Source organism: Panulirus ornatus, chromosome 3, assembly GCF_036320965.1.
Source record: "Panulirus ornatus isolate Po-2019 chromosome 3, ASM3632096v1, whole genome shotgun sequence".
In the NCBI taxonomy this organism is placed as follows: Eukaryota; Metazoa; Arthropoda; class Malacostraca; order Decapoda; family Palinuridae; genus Panulirus; species Panulirus ornatus.
The window spans coordinates 73789765-73797957 of record NC_092226.1 but is presented as its reverse complement, the minus strand read 5'-3'; the positions used below and the strand labels follow the sequence as shown (position 1 = coordinate 73797957).

General features: G+C 40.9%; 1 long non-coding RNA gene across 1 annotated transcript; it reads left to right on the top strand.

The window, feature by feature from the left end:
• Positions 1 to 1309: 1309 nt before the first annotated feature.
• On the top strand, positions 1310 to 3869 carry LOC139763689 (uncharacterized). The gene is made up of 2 exons (XR_011716205.1): positions 1310 to 1842; positions 1876 to 3869. It is a non-coding gene; the product is annotated as an uncharacterized lncRNA (long non-coding RNA).
• Positions 3870 to 8193: the final 4324 nt, after the last annotated feature.

Here is an 8193-nt window from a genome sequence, read left to right as displayed (position 1 = left end):
ATCACCAGCATAACCAGTCTGTCTCTCTACTACACACTGTTCTGTTGAACAGTATTTAGATGAGGCTAGTTTGATATTTAAAACTATTTTGTTTTTACCATTTCACTTCCTCGATAAAAAATAAATATTATTATGCCTGTGTTTGATACAGTAGTAGACCACAGTATTAACAGAGTATTATGATTATGTAGTCTTATGCTTACTGAGTCAAAATGGAAACATATGATGTGAGAAGACTAAGATATAGTACTGGCTGTATTAAGTTATAATGATGGGGTGCATACATGATCCATGACGAGGTTATCTGCTGGGCTTAGTAGCAGTTGTTATGTCATGGTCTTCTTTGTGGTACAGACGGGATGGTAAAGCGAAAGGCAATTCCCCATCCTCAAGTGTAATAGTCGGCAAGAAACATAGTCGTAAAGTAACATCATGTAGTATAGAATATACTGCCGTGGAATTTTCCCTGGGAAGTGTAAACTAAAATAGTTCCCCAACTTTGCAGTGTGGCGTTCTCTGGAGAGGAACCTCTCATCGGAAATGGAAAAAGTCAATTTGATGTTAAATAATGAATTAATGTCTATTTTCCCTTAAAGTAATCTTATTTGCGGATGGTAAATATCAATGAAGTATTTGTGTAGCCTTAATCTGAACGTATTGTCCACATTAACATCTGGTTATTTATTCCAATGTTCAGCAACTCCACAACTTCAAAACATTTACCCATATAACTGTATTACATCTAACTTCCTTACAATTTAATATTATTTTGTTTCATGTGAATTTTTTTGGTTATTGTCGAAAATACATAGAATTTTGCTTTTTTTGTCCATGTAATTCTTTATATTGCTTATGTCTAAATGACGGACTTAGTTTTGTTGCTCTTTTCTGCATTTGTTCTGGTTTAGTTTTTTAAGATTACTGACCGAAATTGAAAAAAAGTGTCTTCCAAATGAGGTCTGACCAGGGCTGTTATAAAAATTGAGGATTATATCCCTCGACTTTGATTAATATATCTTATTGTGACACGTAATATTGTGTTAAGCATCAAGTAGAAGCGGCTAGGCTTTCCTTTACGTATATTAGGTCATTAATTATAATCACTCCAGGGTCTTCCTTTTTGGATAATGACTTAGAGCATTTCATATTCATAGTTATGTTTATGGGCTGTGTGGTGTGATGATATTTCAAGGTATAATAATGAGAGGTTTGCATCTTAACCTACAGGCGGGAATGATTGCCAGTGCAGATCTGCTGCCGCCTGCTGTTGTGGTCCCAACTGTAAATGCTCCTCTTGCCCCATGAAGTAGAGGCCCACTTCCCCCTGACCTGCGCCTCCCTGCTGGGTCACGGGGGTCACCTCCCTCCCTGCTGGGTCACGGGGTCACCTGCCTCCCTGCTGGGTCACGGGGTCACCTGCCTCTCTGCTGGGCCTTGGGGTCACCTACCACCCTGCTGGGTCGTGGAGTCACCTGCCACCCTGTTGGGTCACGGGGGTCACCTACCTCCCTCCTAGGTTACGGGGTCATGTGACGGTGGTGAAACCTCGCCTAGGACACCTAACATGCAATACGTTTTCCTTCACATTTTATCATAGATTAAGTTAGATCTGAAAAATTCATCCCCTTGTTGCAAATCCTTTATAGACTACCTGGAAATCTTTCCAACAACTCTATCTTCATGTAACACTTAGTAATAAGAGTGAAGCAAATATGTAATAAATATTAATAAAGTTTTGACATTAAGATAAGATTAGATGCCCTGTGTGTGTGTGTGTTTATGTAAATGTAGGTTGATACAAGGGGGGAGGGATGACCCGGTGACCACTTGAGTCCGGCTGAGGTGGTGACCCATGACCTAGTGAGTTCAGCTGAGGTGGTGACCCGGGTCGTCTGAGCTCAGTTAAGGTGGTGACCTGGAACTTCTTAGCTCAGCTGAGATGGTGACCTCTGAGGTGATTACTCTTGACCTCTAAGCTCAGTTAAGGTGGTGAACTGGAACGACTTGAGTTACACTGAACAGTGTGACCGACAAGATTGAAATGGGATTTCCATTTTTTTCATTCCAAGTCCACAACTTGAATGGAGCATATTCTAGTAATAGAAAAATGTAAACATAAAAGTCGAAGTATGTTTAAGGGAGTGAAAAAACCTGCTCCTCATCAAGCAACAGGTCGTAGTTGTAAGGAAAAGTATGAAATGGTAGAGTTCTAAAGTTAAGCGGTGTCTGTAGAGGAAAGAACAAACGTCAAAAAAAGGGGCCACCCTACCTGGAATATGCCAAAGGACACATTAATCATATGACGCAGTCTTGTGTAACTGATCACGTAGTCTTCTGGCTGGCTGGTGTATCTCCGTAAGTATTTCCGTGTCTACCTTTCCCTCTCGCTATCACCAGTGGTGTCTGCCAAGGTTCACTCCTGTCTCCTACGGTCTTCATGTTTATTCCATCGGCGATTTAATTTCATCAGCTTACCATTCATGCTGACGACACAGCGTTACATTCCTCCATTATTTTTCTTCAAAAATTCACACTCTTTTGCTTGATATACAATTCGCCTATTAACATTTATCTCTATAAACAAATTTGGACAATTTCTCTGGGGTAGATGCAAACTAGTAAATTTCAAATCCTGAAACACATTTTTCCCGTTTCTCCGATACAGTTCACAGCTTCCTTATATTCGACGGCTCACTAATTCCACCACTACACAAATGCTTATCGTAACATCTGTGTCTTTGAAATACCAAATAGTACAGCGACTGTCTAAGAAACAACATTCAGATTAAAGAATTTTCTGGACGGTTGTTTTGATTATATAAAGGGCTGATTAGATTTTGGAGTATTATGATTAAAGTGTGTCCTTCCGCATTTTTGGGCGAGGTTCTCTGTAACGTCTTGTGTCTTCCCACACACAGCTTAACTTTGGAACTTTAAATCCTAGTGGATTTCCTCAGATCCGACCTGCTCTTTTAAGAAAAAAGGTTTTGCGTTTATTCAAAGTCATTATGTCATTACTCCCCCCCCCCCCATGAGAACATTTCTTCATATTTCATGCAAGGTTATGAGAATGTCACCCTGTTCAGCGTACCTCAGGTAAGCTGTGAAGTTCTGGAGGTCAACGCAGCCAAGGTCGTCATATATGATCACCTTGTAAATCATACAGAACCACCTCAACAACTTTGAGCTCGAGAGATCCTGGGTGGCCACCTTAAGTAAGATCAGATTCTGGATGGACACCTAAATTAGGCTCAGAAACTTTACATTGCTCCCTAAAAACTAAGATAAGATATTGTGGATGGCCATCTCAACTCTGCTTAAAGTCCTGGATGGCCACCTCAGTATCTTTGAGTAACATCGCCGTAACTGGGGATAATCAAGCTAAACTTAAAATGAGAAACTTTATTCAAAAGTTAGTCATGCATTATACATTCACTATTGTTATCCAGTTTTGCTACAAAATGATTGTAAAATGTGACAGAATATCCATGTTGTCTGTGTATACTATTGTACCGGAGCAAATAGTCAGATCTGTGGCTTAAAGTATGATAAAACGATGGAAGATTTTGTCTTCATGTTGGATGCATGAGGTGTCCCCCACCGTCAGGTGACCCGCCAGGCAGTGACCCAGCGAGACTCACTGTGACCCACAAGGGAGAGTGGGTTGGCCTCTACTTCATGGGGCAAGAGGAACACTGGCACTTGGTACCACAGCAGCAGGGTGAAGCAGACCTACACTGACAGTCATCTCCACCTGTGGGATAAAGTGGAACCTCTTAGTATACCTTGTCATATCATATCCTGATGCACTTAGTATACCTTGTCGTATGTCTTAAGCTGTTCCAGTTAGTATACCTTGTTATATCATACCTTAGCCTATTATTCCTAGTACACTCGTGTGACAGGAAGGAAAAGGCTTGTGTCTACATGACTGACGAAGGGAGAGAGAGAGAGGATGTGTGGGGGAGGAGGGGTAGCAGTGTGCAAACGACAAGGAAGGGGGTTCACGAGAGAGACGGGAGGGTAGGCAAGTGGACGGTATCACTAAAAACAGATGGAGGGAAGGTGGTGTATTTATTAGATAAAAGGGGGACGTTGTTATATAGAAGAGAGGAAGTTTTATATTCATAAGGTGGAGAATGGGAAGTTAATGTACCCACAAAATTAAGAGGAAATAGTAGTACTCAAGTTAGACACAGAAACAATTCACTCAAGATGAAGAGAGTGGGTAACTAGTATACTCATAAGGTTAAAGGAAGTTATTGTATTCAGTATTTAGAGTCAGGGAAGCTGGTATAATCAAGACAGACATGGAAGTTACAGTACTAAAGATGAAGAGGATGGGATGCTGGTATACTTACATTTGCCGTCGGTACAGGAACAAGTCGTTTTGCTAGGGCAGTTGGTGCACTTACAGTTGGCTCCGCAGCAACAAGAACCAGACCCACACTTGGAGGTTGCTGGGAAGAACCACAATATACATTAGTCACCTCAAGTCTCCTCCAACGTTATGTAAATACACAAAACTAGAAGTGATAAGGAATTAGTAACGGAGGGAAGAAACCATACAACCGTCCATGTAACTAATAAGCTTCTATCACTCCATCCACTTGATAAATCTCAGAATAATCATAAGTGAAATATATCCAGAAAGACACGAAATGGAGAGAAAATGATAATTCGTACTTACTTCCACATCCACAAGGCATGGTGCTAAAGGTTGTTCGATCGTTGTTAGGTAGAAAGAAGCAAGATCTTTGATGCTGAGATCCTTGGTTTGTTGGTCTTGCCGGAGCGAAAGAGGCTTTTATACTCTGAACTTCAAGGTGTCGTGTGGAGAGGCTGGTGTCGTGTGGAGAGGCCGGTATCGTGTGAAAGTGAACCGTGTGCAGAACGTGTTGCCATACTTCCCTCCCTCTATTTTTCTTCAATGAAACTCAGAATTTTCTGAGATTTCATCGTAAAAATGAAGTTTATGCGTATCTTTTTACTTTATCAGATGTACGACAAATACCAGTAGCAAGTACCCACTGTTCTATACATGGAATAAACACGTCTATGTGTGGCCTGTTGTCTTTATGCGCGATGAACTTGCGAGTCATTTGTGGCCACCAGAAAACGATCCAAGAAGGAAAGTACGCGAATGTAATACAACCAAATTTAATCTGATTCTAAAACTCAGTGTGCATATGTTTTGGAGTCCATCTGGGCATCTTTTGATCCGTATTGCTTATACTAGTTGCTTGTATATAGACGAACAGGGAAATCTAGTCAACATGAACGATTCTCTAAATTGCTTGCCGCAGGAAAATATGGCATCATGAATTCGTAGATGACATAGATTTCTCTAAATCTACATAAGATTTTCAGGGACTAGATAAACATGATAAACTGAGGCGAAGAATAATACCTTAGAGTAAGAAGTAAAGACAAATCTATTGGGTAATCAGCGCATGAAGACCAGACGAAAGGAATAAGGCATTGGACTTAACATTTTGAAAGTAGACAACACATTCCACAGTCGTGGGCGCTTCCTGGCCACTCGATCATGTATACACACGTCTCTAGTGATGACAGCGTTATACCACAAGTCTTCGTCACACTCTATTGCTTTTGTGAGTGTGCCCAGGGCATCTGAGGTTGTGACTTCATAACTGAGGTTGTGGTGGGCCGTAAGATGTATTTGGCGTCTACCATTGTGTTTTACAAACTGTGGATCAGGTCGCTAACTGGGGATGGTGGTAGCCAGCTGTCAGCACAGTTATCGAAACACTCCCGTTAGTGTAAGTCCAGATCCCCCCCCCCCCCCATACAAACACGGGGGTCGGGAAAATGAAATAAATATAGCCAAGATTTCTGACATTTTTTTTTTTTTTACCTCTTGATAGTTATTTGTAAACAAAAACAGCTGTGTTTACACCTGTCGGAGGAGGGAGGGTCATGGAGAACAAAGACCTGGATCTTGGGGAGGGGGGTCGTCGTGTAAATCCTGCTCAGAAACATTGCTCGTAAACTCTTCCTTCACTGTTTCTGAACCCCAGTACATGCTCTTAGACTCTTCCTTCACTGTTTGTGAGCCCCAGTACATGCTCTTAGACTCTTCCTTCACTGTTTGTGAACCCCTTTATGCATCGTCCATCTTATTTGCTTCATATTTAGAAAAAAGAAGGGTTGCTGGAGACGTGATATCCAGCGAGGTGAGGCGCCCAGCTGCCCGACGCGTCTCTCTCTTGTCAGTTGGCTTCGACTCGCCCACACGCAATATTTCTGTTTCCTTCTGGTCTGTTTTGTTATAATCAGTTTTATTCTGCCATCTTGAAAGTGCTGCTGTTGCCTTATCATTACAAAGCTAAAGTACTCCTTGGGAGAAAATAATCCGCTTAAGAATGAGGAAAACTTTTTCCTGTATAAGATTGTGTGATATGGTCAGGTTGGAGTCAACACTTGACTTTGACATATGATCACCTGCGAAAATAACTTCAGAAATGTCCGTAAATGGTAAAGGGTTTATGTATAATTATCTTGACCACCTTAATGCGATATTGTCAACGTCATGGCGAATGAGAAAGATAACGATGGTATTGTACTGAGGAATACTACTGTGATCTGGTTTCATGAGAACTTAGGGCCAATATATGTAATTGTTCCACCTTCGCGACTATGCTCAAGTGAGAGGAGAGTTTGGTAGGTTCTTTTGAGGCTAAAAGTTCGTTGACGACAGTTACTCTTTCCCGTCCACTGCAAATGATAAAGCCTCGTCGAAAATAACTTCCCACTTGCGTTATAACCAAAAGCAGGCAGATACCGTCAACCTCTCTCTCTCTCTCTCTCTCTCTCTCTCTCTCTCTCTCTCTCTCTCTCTCTCTCTCTCTCTCTCTCTCTCTCTCTACCTGTCCGTACAGATCACAGGAATTAGAGTACAGGGTGAGGTCAACGTCACCTGACCTGGGTCACGCCTGACCTTTCTTTACCCTTTGCCCAGCTCTGTCCTAATCTCTCTCCCAGCACACACACACACACACACACACACACACACACACACACCTGACCTGCCGTTCCGTGTACTGTAACTGCCAGAATACATTTAGTTTACAAGTAGTACATGGTGGTATGTAAAAGAAAGACATAACCCGACTGTTAAATGCCGCATCGTGTGATTTGTTTCATGTAACTATCACTTCATATCCTCTATGGTATATAAAATACGTACATGACTTGAACCTTCTTTGTATCGCTACCAATACCAGTCTAGTCTGTATTTTGATCCCCTTTTATCATAAACACTGGTATCTATTGTTTTAAAACACCAGTATGCTTGAAAGGACTCTGGTGCCTTGTGCATAATCGTGTTGATTTGCTCTATGTATCCAGTCGGCGCCATAAAGGCTATGACTCGTTATGACCAGTGGACTAGGATCCCGTGGGCCCCGCCCTACTCCCGGAGCCCATACGGTTCCCCCAACCCACTGTACCCCTACATACTTGCTTCCACATACCCTCATCTGTATGTGCCATTTCACTCAATAACACAGAACTGCTTTCTCTCTCTCTGTTTATATATAGATGATTAAACCTACTAGAAATAGGAGCCTTATTCATCAAGCCTAAACACTTTCTGTGACCAAATATAATACGAAATATTAGAAAATATTGAGAGACCACTCAGAACCAGTTTTGTAGAATGTAAAAGTTTAGAGCTCAGGTGTATTATAATTTACGTGATGTATAATAAAGATAGCCCCTTTATCGTGCCCGTAAGCGCCATTAAAAGAGATGACTGAGGCACCCTTAAGTTACACGAGAACTAAACTCGACTGAAATTATTTGAAAATGGTTTTACTGGGAGCTCATAGTGTAAACAAAATACGCTGATACGTATGTAAAACCACTGTTACAACCAGTCACTTTGTCATGTGTAAAGTTTGTAATGTTCTAGAGTTTTTCTTATCTGTTGAAATGTATGGCTAATCTTGTTTGATGAAATAACAGGGAGTAGTTTACTGTATTGTCAAAGTTTAAATTGTTACGTAGAACAAATAGAAAAATTGTAATTTCACATGTTTGTGAAATACAGGCGAGAATAAGCCATACCAATGTTATTTGTGATGAAGCACAAATAAGATAAAATAAAATAATATATATATATATATATATATATATATATATATATATATATATATATACAGTATATAG